Source organism: Ranitomeya imitator, chromosome 5, assembly GCF_032444005.1.
Source record: "Ranitomeya imitator isolate aRanImi1 chromosome 5, aRanImi1.pri, whole genome shotgun sequence".
Lineage (NCBI taxonomy): Eukaryota > Metazoa > Chordata > Amphibia > Anura > Dendrobatidae > Ranitomeya > Ranitomeya imitator.
In genome coordinates, this window is record NC_091286.1 from 635,201,582 (window position 1) to 635,214,207 (window position 12,626).

Here is a 12,626-nt window from a genome sequence, read left to right on the forward strand (position 1 = left end):
CTACGTGACTGGGCAATATACTACGTGGCTGGGCAATATACTACGTGGCTGTGCAATATACTACGTGGCTGGGCAATATACTACGTGGCTGGGCAATATACTATGTGGCTGGGCAATATGCTGCGTGGCTGGGCAATATGCTACGTGGCTGGGCGATATACTACGTGACTGGGCAATATACTACGTGGCTGGGCAATATACTACGTGGCTGGGCAATATACTACATGGGCTGTGCAATATACTACATGGACATGCATATTCTAGAATACCCGATGCGTTAGAATCGGGCCACCATCTAGTATAGTATAATGCACTGACCATGGTCCTTGATAGAGTATAATGGAGTCCCCCTCAGAGTATAATGCACACCTCCTCAGCAGGGACGTAACTACAACAGGTGCAGGGGTTGCAATCGCATCCGCCAGGCCCTGGAACCTAGGGGGCCCTAAAAGTCTCTTAGGCCTATAGAAAAAGACTATTGCTATTAACCCCTTCCCTCCGCGGCCCTTTTTCGTTTTTGCGCTTTCGTTTTTCGCTCCCCTCCTTCACAGAGCCATAACTTTTTTATTTTTCTGTGAATATGGCCATGTGAGGGCTTATTTTTTGCGGGACGAGTTGTACTTTTGAACGACACCATTGGTTTTACCATGTCTTGTACTATAAAATGGGAAAAAAATTTCAAGTGCGGTGAAATTGCAAAAAAGTGTAATCCCACACTTGTTTTTTGATTGGCTTTTTTGCTAGCTTCATTAAATGCTAAAACTGACCTGATATTATAATTATCCAGGTCATTATGAGTTCATAGACACCTAACATGTCTAGGTTAGTTTTTATCTAAGTGGTGAAAAAAATTAAAAACTTGGCAAAAAAAAAAAAAAAAAAAAAAGCACCATACTCCGATACCCGTAGCGTCTCCATTTTTCGTGATCTGGGTTCGAATGAGGGTTTATTTTTTGCATGCCAAGCTGATCTTTTTAATGATACCCCTTTTGTGCAGATACGTTCTCATGATCGCCCGTTATTGCATTTTAATGCAATGTCGCTGCGACCAAAAAAACGTAATTCTGGCGTTTCAAATTTTTTTCTCGCTACGCCGTTTAGCAATCAGGTTAATGCTTTTTTTATTGATAGATCGGGCAATACTAAATATGTGTAGGTTTGATTTTTTTAATTGTTTTATTTTGGATGGGGCGAAAGGAGGGGGATTTAAACTTTCATATATTTTTTATTTTTCTCATATTTTTAAAAACATTTTTTTTAACTTTTGCCATGCTTCAATAGTCTCCATGGGAGGCAAGAAGCTGGCATAGCCTGATCGGCTCTGCTACATAGCAGCGATCATCAGATCGCTGCTATGTAGCTGAAATGCAGGCTTGCTATGAGCGCCGACCACAGGGGGACGCTCACAGCAGGCCGGCATCACTAACCATAGAGGTTTCAAGGATCTCTATGGTTACCATCCTGATGCATCATGTGACAGGGTTCGGCGATACGCTCATTTCTGGCCGTGCGCCCAGAAGCGCTGGTTAAATGCAGCTGTCAGCGTTTGACAGCGGCATTTAACAGGTTAATAGCGGCGGGTGAATCTCCATTTCACCGGCTGCTATTGCGCGCACATGTCAGCTGTGCAAAACAGCTGACATGTCGCGAATTTGATGTGGGCTCACCGCCGGAGCCCACATCAAAGCAGGGGACCCGACATGCGCCGTACTAGTACGGGGCATGTTGGGAAGGGGTTAAAGATTTAAAATATTTGGTGGCCCCATTGGAGCTTTTGCATCGGGGCCCATGAGTTTCAAGTTACGCCCTGCTCCTCAGTGTATACTGCAGACCCCTTATTGCAGCCCAATCATCCAGTATAATGAAGACCCACTCACAGAGCATAATGCAGCCCCCCCACACAGTATAATGCAGCCCCCTACATACACAGTATTATGCAGCTCACTCACATACACAATATAACGCAGCCCCCCCACACACAGTATAATGCAGCTCACACGCACACACTATAGTGCAGTCACCCACACACAGTATAATGCAGCCCCCCCACACAGTATGGTGCAGCCTCCCCACACCACACACACATACATGTACACATACTATAATGTATACACACACAAACAAAACTTACCTCTCCTCCTTGTTCCCCGCTGCTCTGGCTTCTGCAGAGTGTCTCATCAGCTCCACTTCTGGCACCGCACATGCTGAGTCAGAGACAGAGGGGGAGTGATGTGAGAGGGAGCGTCATCTCTCTCCTCCATCATTGCTTTCAACAGTATCAACATCTATGATGCCGATAAGTTGAATGTGGGAGGAGTGGGCAGCATTGGGCCTCTCTTACTCAAGGGCCCCATAGCGGCAGCATGACTGAGGGCCCCTGGAGGAGCGGGGCCTTAGGCAGCTGGCTGGTCTGCCTGACCGTGGCCCTGCGTTTAGTAAAGAGTTTATTGTTGAATGGTGGTCTCTCTTATTGAACTTTGAAACGTCTGGTCCTGACAAAGCAGCAATACCGGTTATATGTGGCCTGCATGAGCGTAAGGCCCTCACAGTGCACGTCCACACCCATCTAAGACCCACACTTTCATGTAATGTGCCGGGGTACTGAAGACGAGTGCCTCGCCCATGACTACTACCCCATGCCACATTACATATAGTTGGGTAATTGTTTTTATTTTTGATGCAAGGGCTGCTAAGATGTTAGGGTTCAACAAAATGATTAGCAGTATCCTGATTCAGTAGCAGCTGGACCACAGCTCTGCAAAATTCCTACCTGCTGGCATCTTGGGTGCTTCTTCTGCATAGTAGAGAGAATAAGATACACAGTTGCAACCAAAAGTTTTGCATTTTTTTTAACCCCTTCGCACCGAAGCCCATTTTCGTTTTTGCGCTACTGTTTTTTGCTCCCCTAATTCCCAGAGTCATAACTTTTTTTCCCCCGTAAATATAGCCATACGAGGGCTTGTTTTTTGCTGAACAAGTTATACTTTTGAACGACACCAGTCCAAGTGCTGTGAAATTGCAAAAAAAGTGCAATTCCACAACTATTTTTTTTTTTTTACCATGTTCACCAAATCCTAAAACTGAGCTGCCATTATGATTCTCCAGGTCATTAAGGAGTTCGTAAATGCCAAACATGTCTATGTTCTTTTTTTAAGTGGTGAAAAAAGATCCAAAGTTTGTAAAAAAAAAAAAAACCCAAAAACGCTTCATTTTCCGAGACCGGCCGTAGCGTCTCCATTTTCCGTGATCTGGGCCTGGGTGGGGGCTTATTTTTTGTCTGACGAGCTTACATTTCTAATCATACCTTTTTAGTGCAGATGCGTTCTTTTGATTGCCCGTTATTGCATTTTAATGCAATGCTGAGGCGACCAAAAAATTTAATTCTGGAGTTTTTACTTTTTTCCGCTACGCCGTTTAACGATCAGATTAATTATTTTTATAACTTGATAGATCTGGTGATTCTGAACGCAACAATACCAAATATGTCTATTTCTTATTTTTTATCAATTGTTTTATTTTGAATGGGGCAAAAGGGGGGTAATTTGAACTTTTTTTTTTATATATATATACAGTGGGGCAAAAAAGTATTTAGTCAGTCAGCAATAGTGCAAGTTCCACCACTTAAAAAGATGAGAGGCGTCTGTAATTTACATCATAGGTAGACCTCAACTATGGGAGACAAACTGAGAAAAAAAATCCATAAAATCACATTGTCTGTTTTTTGTAACAATTTATTTGCATATTATGGTGGAAAATAAGTATTTGGTCAGAAACAAACAATCAAGATTTCTGGCTCTCACAGACCTGTAACTTCTTCTTTAAGAGTCTCCTCTTTCCTCCACTCATTACCTGTAGTAATGGCACCTGTTTAAACTTGTTATCAGTATAAAAAGACACCTGTGCACACCCTCAAACAGTCTGACTCCAAACTCCACTATGGTGAAGACCAAAGAGCTGTCAAAGGACACCAGAAACAAAATTGTAGCCCTGCACCAGGCTAGGAAGACTGAATCTGCAATAGCCAACCAGCTTGGAGTGAAGAAATCAACAGTGGGAGCAATAATTAGAAAATGGAAGACATACAAGACCACTGATAATCTCCCTCGATCTGGGGCTCCATGCAAAATCCCACCCCGTGGGGTCAGAATGATCACAAGAACGGTGAGCAAAAATCCCAGAACCACGCGGGGGGACCTAGTGAATGAACTGCAGAGAGCTGGGACCAATGTAACAAGGCCTACCATAAGTAACACACTACGCCACCATGGACTCAGATCCTGCAGTGCCAGACGTGTCCCACTGCTTAAGCCAGTACATGTCCGGGCCTGTCTGAAGTTTGCTAGAGAGCATTTGGATGATCCAGAGGAGTTTTGGGAGAATGTCCTATGGTCTGATGAAACCAAACTGGAACTGTTTGGTAGAAACACAACTTGTCGTGTTTGGAGGAAAAAGAATACTGAGTTGCATCCATCAAACACCATACCTACTGTAAAGAATGGTGGTGGAAACATCATGCTTTGGGGCTGTTTCTCTGCAAAGGGGCCAGGACGACTGATCCGGGTACATGAAAGAATGAATGGGGCCATGTATCGTGAGATTTTGAGTGCAAACCTCCTTCCATCAGCAAGGGCATTGAAGATGAAACGTGGCTGGGTCTTTCAACATGACAATGATCCAAAGCACACCGCCAGGGCAATGAAGGAGTGGCTTCGTAAGAAGCATTTCAAGGTCCTGGAGTGGCCTAGCCAGTCTCCAGATCTCAACCCTATAGAAAACCTTTGGAGGGAGTTGAAAGTCCGTGTTGCCAAGCGAAAAGCCAAAAACATCACTGCTCTAGAGGAGATCTGCATGGAGGAATGGGCACACATACCAACAACAGTGTGTGGCAACCTTGTGAAGACTTACAGAAAACGTTTGACCTCTGTCATTGCCAACAAAGGATATTTTACAAAGTATTGAGATGAAATTTTGTTTCTGACCAAATACTTATTTTCCACCATAATATGCAAATAAATTGTTAAAAAAACAGACAATGTGATTTTCTGGATTTTTTTTTCTCAGTTTGTCTCCCATAGTTGAGGTCTACCTATGATGTAAATTAAAGACGCCTCTCATCTTTTTAAGTGGTGGAACTTGCACTATTGCTGACTGACTAAATACTTTTTTGCCCCACTGTATATATTTTTTTTTATATTTTTTAAAACATTTTTTTTCACTTTACACTGGCTTCAATAGTCTCCATGGGAGACTAGAAGCTGGAATCTTCTGATTGCCTCTGCTACACACAGGCGATGATCAGATTGCCTGTGTGTAGCAGAAATGCTTACTTGCTATGAACGCCGGCTGCTGTAGGTGGTACTCATAGCAATCCAGAAATAACAACCACAGGGGTCTGCCGCAGACCTTGGCTTGTCATGCCAACCGATCGGCCACCTGCGGTCATGTGAAACAGGTACCAATGGGCGGGATTAGTGACGCACTTCTGGCATGATCACATTAAATGCCGCTGTCAGAGATTGACAGCAGCATTTAACAGGTTAAAGTGCCGCTGGTGGATCGCGATTTCTCCCACAGCTATTTAGGGGCACATGTCAGCTGTTCAAAACAGCAGACATGTGCCAGCAAAGATGTGGATTCAGCGCTGGAGCCCACATCAAAGGGAGAGATATGACATTTGCCATACATGTACGGTGCATGTCGTGAAGGGGTTAAAAGTGTGATTACTTTTGTCAGGTTGTTGTGATGCCATTTTCCTGATGATTTTTGTAAATTGGAAGCAAATTGTTGTTAGCAAGAGGACTCAGACTTTAACCCCTCTGTGACCTTAGACGTACTATCCCGTCGAGGTGCCCTGGGCTTATCTGACCCTGGACGGGATAGTACGTCATAGCCGATCGGCCGCGCTCACGGGGGGAGCGCGGCCGATCGCGGCCGGGTGTCAGCTGCTTATCGCAGCTGACATCCGGCACTATGTGCCAGGAGCGGTCACGGACCGCCCCCGGCACATTAACCCCTGGCACACCGCGATCAAAGATGATCGCGATGTGCCGGCGGTGCAGGGAAGCACCGCGCAGGGAGGGGGCTCCCTGCGGGCTTCCCTGAGCCCCCCGCAGCAACGCGATGTGATCGCGTTGCTGCGAGGGTCTCCTCACCTCCCTCCCTGCTCGAGCCCCGGATCCAAGATGGCCGCGGATCCGGGTCCTGCAGGGAGGGAGGTGGCTTCACAGAGCCTGCTCAGAGCAGGCACTGTGAAGGCTGCAGCGCTGCATGTCAGATCAGTGATCTGACAGAATGCTGTGCAAACTGTCAGATCACTGATCTGTGATGTCCCCCCCTGGGACAAAGTAAAAAAGTAAAAAAAAAATTTTCCAAATGTGTAAAAAAAATAAAAAAAAATATTCCAAAATAATGAAAAAAAAAAAAAATATTATTCCCATAAATACATTTCTTCATCTAAATAATAAAAAAAAACCAATAAAAGTACACATATTTAGTATCGCCGCGTCCGTAACGACCCGACCTATAAAACTGTCCCACTAGTTAACCCCTTCAGTAAACACCGTAAGAAAAAAAAAAAAAAAACGAGGCAAAAAACAACACTTTATTATCATACCGCCGAACAAAAAGTGGAATAACACGCGATCAAAAGGACAGATATAAATAACCATGGTACCGCTGAAAGCGTCATATTGTCCCGCAAAAAAAGAGCCGCCATACAGCATCATCAGCAAAAAAATAAAAAAGTTATAGTCCTGAGAATAAAGCGATGCAAAAATAATTATTTTTTCTGTAAAATAGTTTTTATCGTATAAAAGCACCAAACCATAAAAAATGATATAAATGAGGTATCGCTGTAATCGTACTGACCCGAAGAATAAAACTGATTTATCAATTTTACCAAACGCGGAACGGTATAAACGCCTCCCCCAATAGAAATTCATGAATAGCTGGCTTTTGGTCATTCTTCCTCACAAAAATCGGAATAAAAAGCGATAAAAAAATGTCACGTGCCCAAAAATGTTTTCAATAAAAACGTCAACTCGTCCCGCAAAAAACAAGACCTCACATGACTCTGTGGACCAAAATATGGAAAAATTATAGCTCTCAAAATGTGGTATTGCAAAAAATATTTTTTGCAATAAAAAGGGTCTTTCAGTGTGTGACGGCTGCCAATCATAAAAATCCGCTAAAAAACTCGCTATAAAAGTAAATCAAACCCCTTCATCACCCCCTTAGTTAGGGAAAAATAAAAAAAAATGTATTTATTTCCATTTTCCCATTAGGGCTAGGGTTAGGGCTAGGGTTAGGGCTAGGGCTAGGGTTAGGGCTAGGGTTAGGGCTAGGGTTAGGGCTAGGGTTAGGGCTAGGGTTAGGGCTAGGGCTAGGGTTAGGGTTAGGGCTAGGGTTAGGGCTAGGGTTAGGGCTAGGGTTAGGGTTAGGGCTAGGGTTAGGGCTAGGGTTAGGGCTAGGGTTAGGGCTAGGGTTAGGGTTAGGGCTAGGGTTAGGGCTAGGGTTAGGGCTAGGGTTAGGGTTAGGGTTGGGGCTACAGTTAGGGTTGGGGCTAAAGTTAGGGTTAGGGTTTAGATTACATTTACAGTTGGGAATAGGGTTGGGATTAGGGTTAGGGGTGTGTCAGGGTTAGAGGTGTGGTTAGGGTTACCGTTGGAATTAGGGTTAGGGGTGTGTTTAGATTAGGGTTTCAGTTATAATTGGGGGGTTTCCACTGTTTCGGCACATCAGGGGCTCTCCAAACACGACATGGCGTCCGATCTCAATTCCAGCCAATTCTGCGTTGAAAAAGTAAAACAGTGCTCCTTCCCTTCCGAGCTCTCCTGTGTGCCCAAACAGGGGTTTACCCCCAACATATGGGGTATCAGCGTACTCAGGACAAATTGGAGAACAACTTTTGTGGACCAATTTCTCCTGTTACCCTTGGAAAAATACAAAACTGGGGGCTAAAAAATAATTTTTGTGGGAAAACAAAAAGATTTTTTATTTTCACGGCTCTGCGTTATAAACTGTAGTGAAACACTTGGGGGTTCAAAGTTCTCACAACACATCTAGATAAGTTCATTGAGGGGTCTAGTTTCCAATATGGGGTCACTTGTGGGGGGTTTCTACTGTTTAGGTACATTAGGGGCTCTGCAAACGCAATGTGACGCCTGCAGACCAATCCATCTAAGTCTGCATTCCAAATGATGCTCCTTCCCTTCCGAGCCCTCCCATGCGCCCAAACGGTGGTTCCCCCCCACATATCGGGTATCAGCATACTCAGGACAAATTGGACAACAACATTTAGGGTCCAATTTCTCCTGCTAACCTTGGAAAAATACAAAACTGGGGGCTAAAATATAATTTTTGTGGAAAAAAAAATATTTTTTATTTGCATGGCTCTGCGTTATAAACTGTAGTGAAATACTTGGGGGTTCAAAGCTCTCACAACACATCAAGATGAGTTCCTTAGGGGGTCTACTTTCCAAAATGGTGTCACTTGTGGGGGGTTTCTACTGTTTAGGTACATTAGGGGCTCTGCAAACGCAATGTGACGCCTGCAGACCATTCCATCTAAGTCTGCATTCCAAATGGCGCTCCTTCCCTTCCGAACCCTCCCATGCGCCCAAACGGTGGTTCCCCCCCACATATGGGGTATCAGCGTACTCAGGACAAATTGGACAACAACTTTTGGGGTTCAATTTCTCCTGTTACCCTAGGGAAAATACAAAACTGGGGGCTAAAAAATAATTTTTGTGGGAAAAAAATTTTGTTTTATTTTTATGGCTCTGCATTATAAACTTCTGTGAAGCCCTTGGTGGGTCAAAGTGCTCACCACACATCCAGATAAGTTCCTTAGGGGGTCTACTTTCCAAAATGGTGTCACTTGTGGGGGGTTTCAATGTTTAGGCACATCAGTGGCTCTCCAAACGCAACATGGCGTCCCATCTCAATTCCTGTCAATTTTGCATTGAAAAGTCAAACTGCGCTCCTTCCCTTCCGAGCTCTCCCATGCGCCCAAACAGTGGTTTACTGCCACATATGGGGTATCAGCGTACTCAGGACAAATTGGACAACAACTTTTGAGGTCCAATTTCTTCTCTTACCCTTGGAAAAATAAAAAATTGGGGGCAAAAATATAATTTTTGTGAAAAAATATGATTTTTTATTTTTACGGTTCTGCATTATAAACTTCTGTGAAGCACTTGGTGGGTCAAAGTGCTCACCACACATCCAGATAAGTTCCTTAGGGGGTCTACTTTCCAAAATGGTGTCACTTGTGGGGGGTTTCAATGTTTAGGCACATCAGTGGCTCTCGAAACGCAACATGGCGTCCCATCTCAATTCCTGTCAATTTTGCATTGAAAAGTCAAATAGCGCTCCTTCCCTTCCGAGCTCTCCCATGCGCCCAAACAGTGGTTTACTGCCACATATGGGGTATCAGCGTACTCAGGACAAATTGGACAACAACTTTTTGGGTCCAATTTCTCCTGTTACCCTTGGTAAAATAAAACAAATTGGAGCTGAAGTAAATTTTTTGTGTAATAAAGTTAAATGTTCATTTTTATTTAAACATTCCAAAAATTCCTATTAAACACCTGAAGGGTTAATAAACTTCTTGAATGTGGTTTTGAGCACCTTGAGGGGTGCAGTTTTTAGAATGGTGTCACACTTGGGCATTTTCTATCACATAGACCCCTCAAAATGACTTCAAATGAGACGTGGTCCCTAAAAAAAAATGGTGTTGTAAAAATGAGAAATTGCTGGTCGACTTTTAACCCTTATAACTCCCTAACAAAAAAAAAAATTGGTTCCAAAATTATGCTGATGTAAAGGAGACATGTGGGAAATGTTACTTATTAAGTATTTTGTGTGACATATCTCTGTGATTTAATTGCATAAAAATTAAAAGTTTGAAAATTGCGAAATTTTCAAAATTTTCGCCAAATTTCCGTTTTTTTCACAAATAAACGCAGGTACTATCAAAGAAATTTTACCACTATCATGAAGTACAATATGTCACGAGAAAACAATGTCAGAATCACCAGGATCCGTTGAAGCGTTTCGGAGTTATAACCTCATAAAGGGACAGTGGTCAGAATTGTAAAAATTGGCCCGGTCATTAACGTGCAAACCACCCTTGGGGGTAAAGGGGTTAAGGTTGAACTTCAGAAAGGCATATTTTAATGGACTCAGAAAGAGGGTAGGAAAGGTCCAATGGCTGTATGTTCTAAAGGACACAATTGTCCAAGAAGGATGGGAGATTAGCTAAATGAAATTCTCACTGCATAATCGGTAACAATCCTGAAAAGAAGGAAGAATTGGAAGCATTTAAAGACACCAGGGAGGATGAACACAGAACTTAAACACTTATTAAAAAGGAAAAAAGAAATGTACATCTAATGGAATGAGAGGGGAATATTGAAAGAAGAATATAATGATGTTTGCAGGGAATGCATAGCAAGAGTTAGAAGAGCTAAAGCCAGTAATGAAGTAATGCTTGCAAGGGAGACCAAAAACAGAAATAAAGGATTTTGGGGGTATGTTGAAAGCAAAAGAAAAGTCAAAGATGCTATAGGATTTTTACAGGATGAAAAGAGTGAAGTGGTTAAAAAATATGTTGAGAAGACCGAACTTTTAAATTCCTATTTGGCGTCCAGGCTCGGACTGGCCCATAGGGTAACAGGGCAATCTCCCGGTAGGTCCCTGTGCAGATTTGGGCCTCCAACTCCCCTGTATGGGCAGTACTTTGTATAGTTCACTTGATTCACTCTGTACAGAAAAACGCAGCACCTCGTCATTCATTAACCATACTACTGTACTCAGTTTATTATTATAACGAGATACATTTGTGAACAGGGGTAGTGTAATATTTTTATGCAGGGGAAAAGTGGACCCCTCCCAAAGTCAATGTTACGGGTGGGCCCTTGGCTCCCCAGTCCGACACTGTTTGCATCTGTGTTCTCTAAAAAAGCGAATGCAACATCAACTGATCTTCACGGTGCCATCAAAGGAATAAAATAATCCACACTATCTATAAACAGAGAGATGGTCAGGGAACACTTAACTACCGGTAATTTGAATGACTTTAAATCTCCTGGTCCAGATTAAAAACAACCTAGGATGCTGAAAGAGTTAGCAGAGGAAGTTGCAGAACCACTAGCCAGAATCTTTGAAAAATCCTGAAAAACGGGGAGAAGTCCCAGAAGATTGGAGAAGGGCAAATACTGTCCCTATCATCAAAAAAGGAAAGAAGACAGAGCCAGGAAATTACAGGCCAGTGAGCCTTACTTCTATACCAGGAAATATATTTGAACAAATTATTAAACAGCATGTATGTAAGTACTTGGATAACAATACAGTAATTATCCAGAACCAGCATGGGTTTGTAACAAACAAGTCATGCCAGAGTAGTATAATTTCCCTCTATGATGGAATCGCTGACTGGGTAGATCAGAGAAATGGAAATGCAGTAGAAATAGTATATCTCAACTTCAACAAAGCATTTGATCAAGTATCTCACACTATCCTTAGTGGAAAAATGACCAATTATGGGACTGACAAGCCTACTGTTAGATGGAAAAGTGTTTCAAGTGGATCCTTGAACCCGTTCTCTTGGGGTCTCAGACATGGTGACTCCAGGCTCTGACTGCTGCTGTACCTCAGGTGTTGTACGGGCAGTGTACATATAGCTCTATGCCCTCCGGTTCTGCTGTGGGGCTTGCAGCTCCCCACTGCCTCGGGCTACCGGTGCCCGGTTTCTGCGCTCTGGCTCCTAGAAGGCCCAATCGCAGCCTCCTTGAGCCCTCAATCTCTCCTTTGCTCCTTTCCTGTTTCTGTTCGCTCTCAGACTATCTCAGACTGACTGACTCCTCCTCCAGACCAGGATCTTTATATATCAGGGAAGCTCCCGTAAAAACCGGGTTTTGAGCTAAAGAGTAGACAAGAGAGTTTTCTGAGTTTTGCATATCAGACGGAAGTGGACCAAGCGTTCCACGACATTAAAGATGAAGGGACGATTGGAAACAGGTCTGTAGTTAGCGGTGCAGTTATGGTCAAGGGATGTTTTTTAAGTAATGGATGTTTAAATGAGGAGTGAAAAATACCAGATGACAGGGAGAGATTAAATATTTTAGTTAGGATAGCGGTGACATCCGGGGAAAAGGACTGGAGGAAAAGTGAGTAAACAGGGTCACTGGAGCAGGTAATAAGGCAAGAAGATGTAAGGAGTCTGGTCACTCTTCTTGTGTGACTGGTTCAAAGACAGAAAGTCAGCAAGATGCAGTGCAGGAGGGAAGGGAGGAGAATGAATAGGTGGTTGAGAGAAAATTTCCTGTTAGATATGGTAAATTTTTTCTTTTAAATAATTGGCCAGATCATCAGCACTGAGGTCGGTGGTGAGAGCCTGCACTTTTGAATTGAAGAGAAAGTGAAAAGTGTCAAAGAGTTGTTTAGGATTATTGGTGAGGTAGTTGGTGAAGTTGTATGTTTTAAGCATAAACTTACAATGGATGAAATTTTCAGCCAGATTGGATTTTCTCCACATACGTTTGGCGCACCTGGAGAACCGCTGGAGAAAACGTGTTTGTAGCATGTGCCAGGGTTGTCGCTGTCTGTGCCGAGTTGTTCTAAAT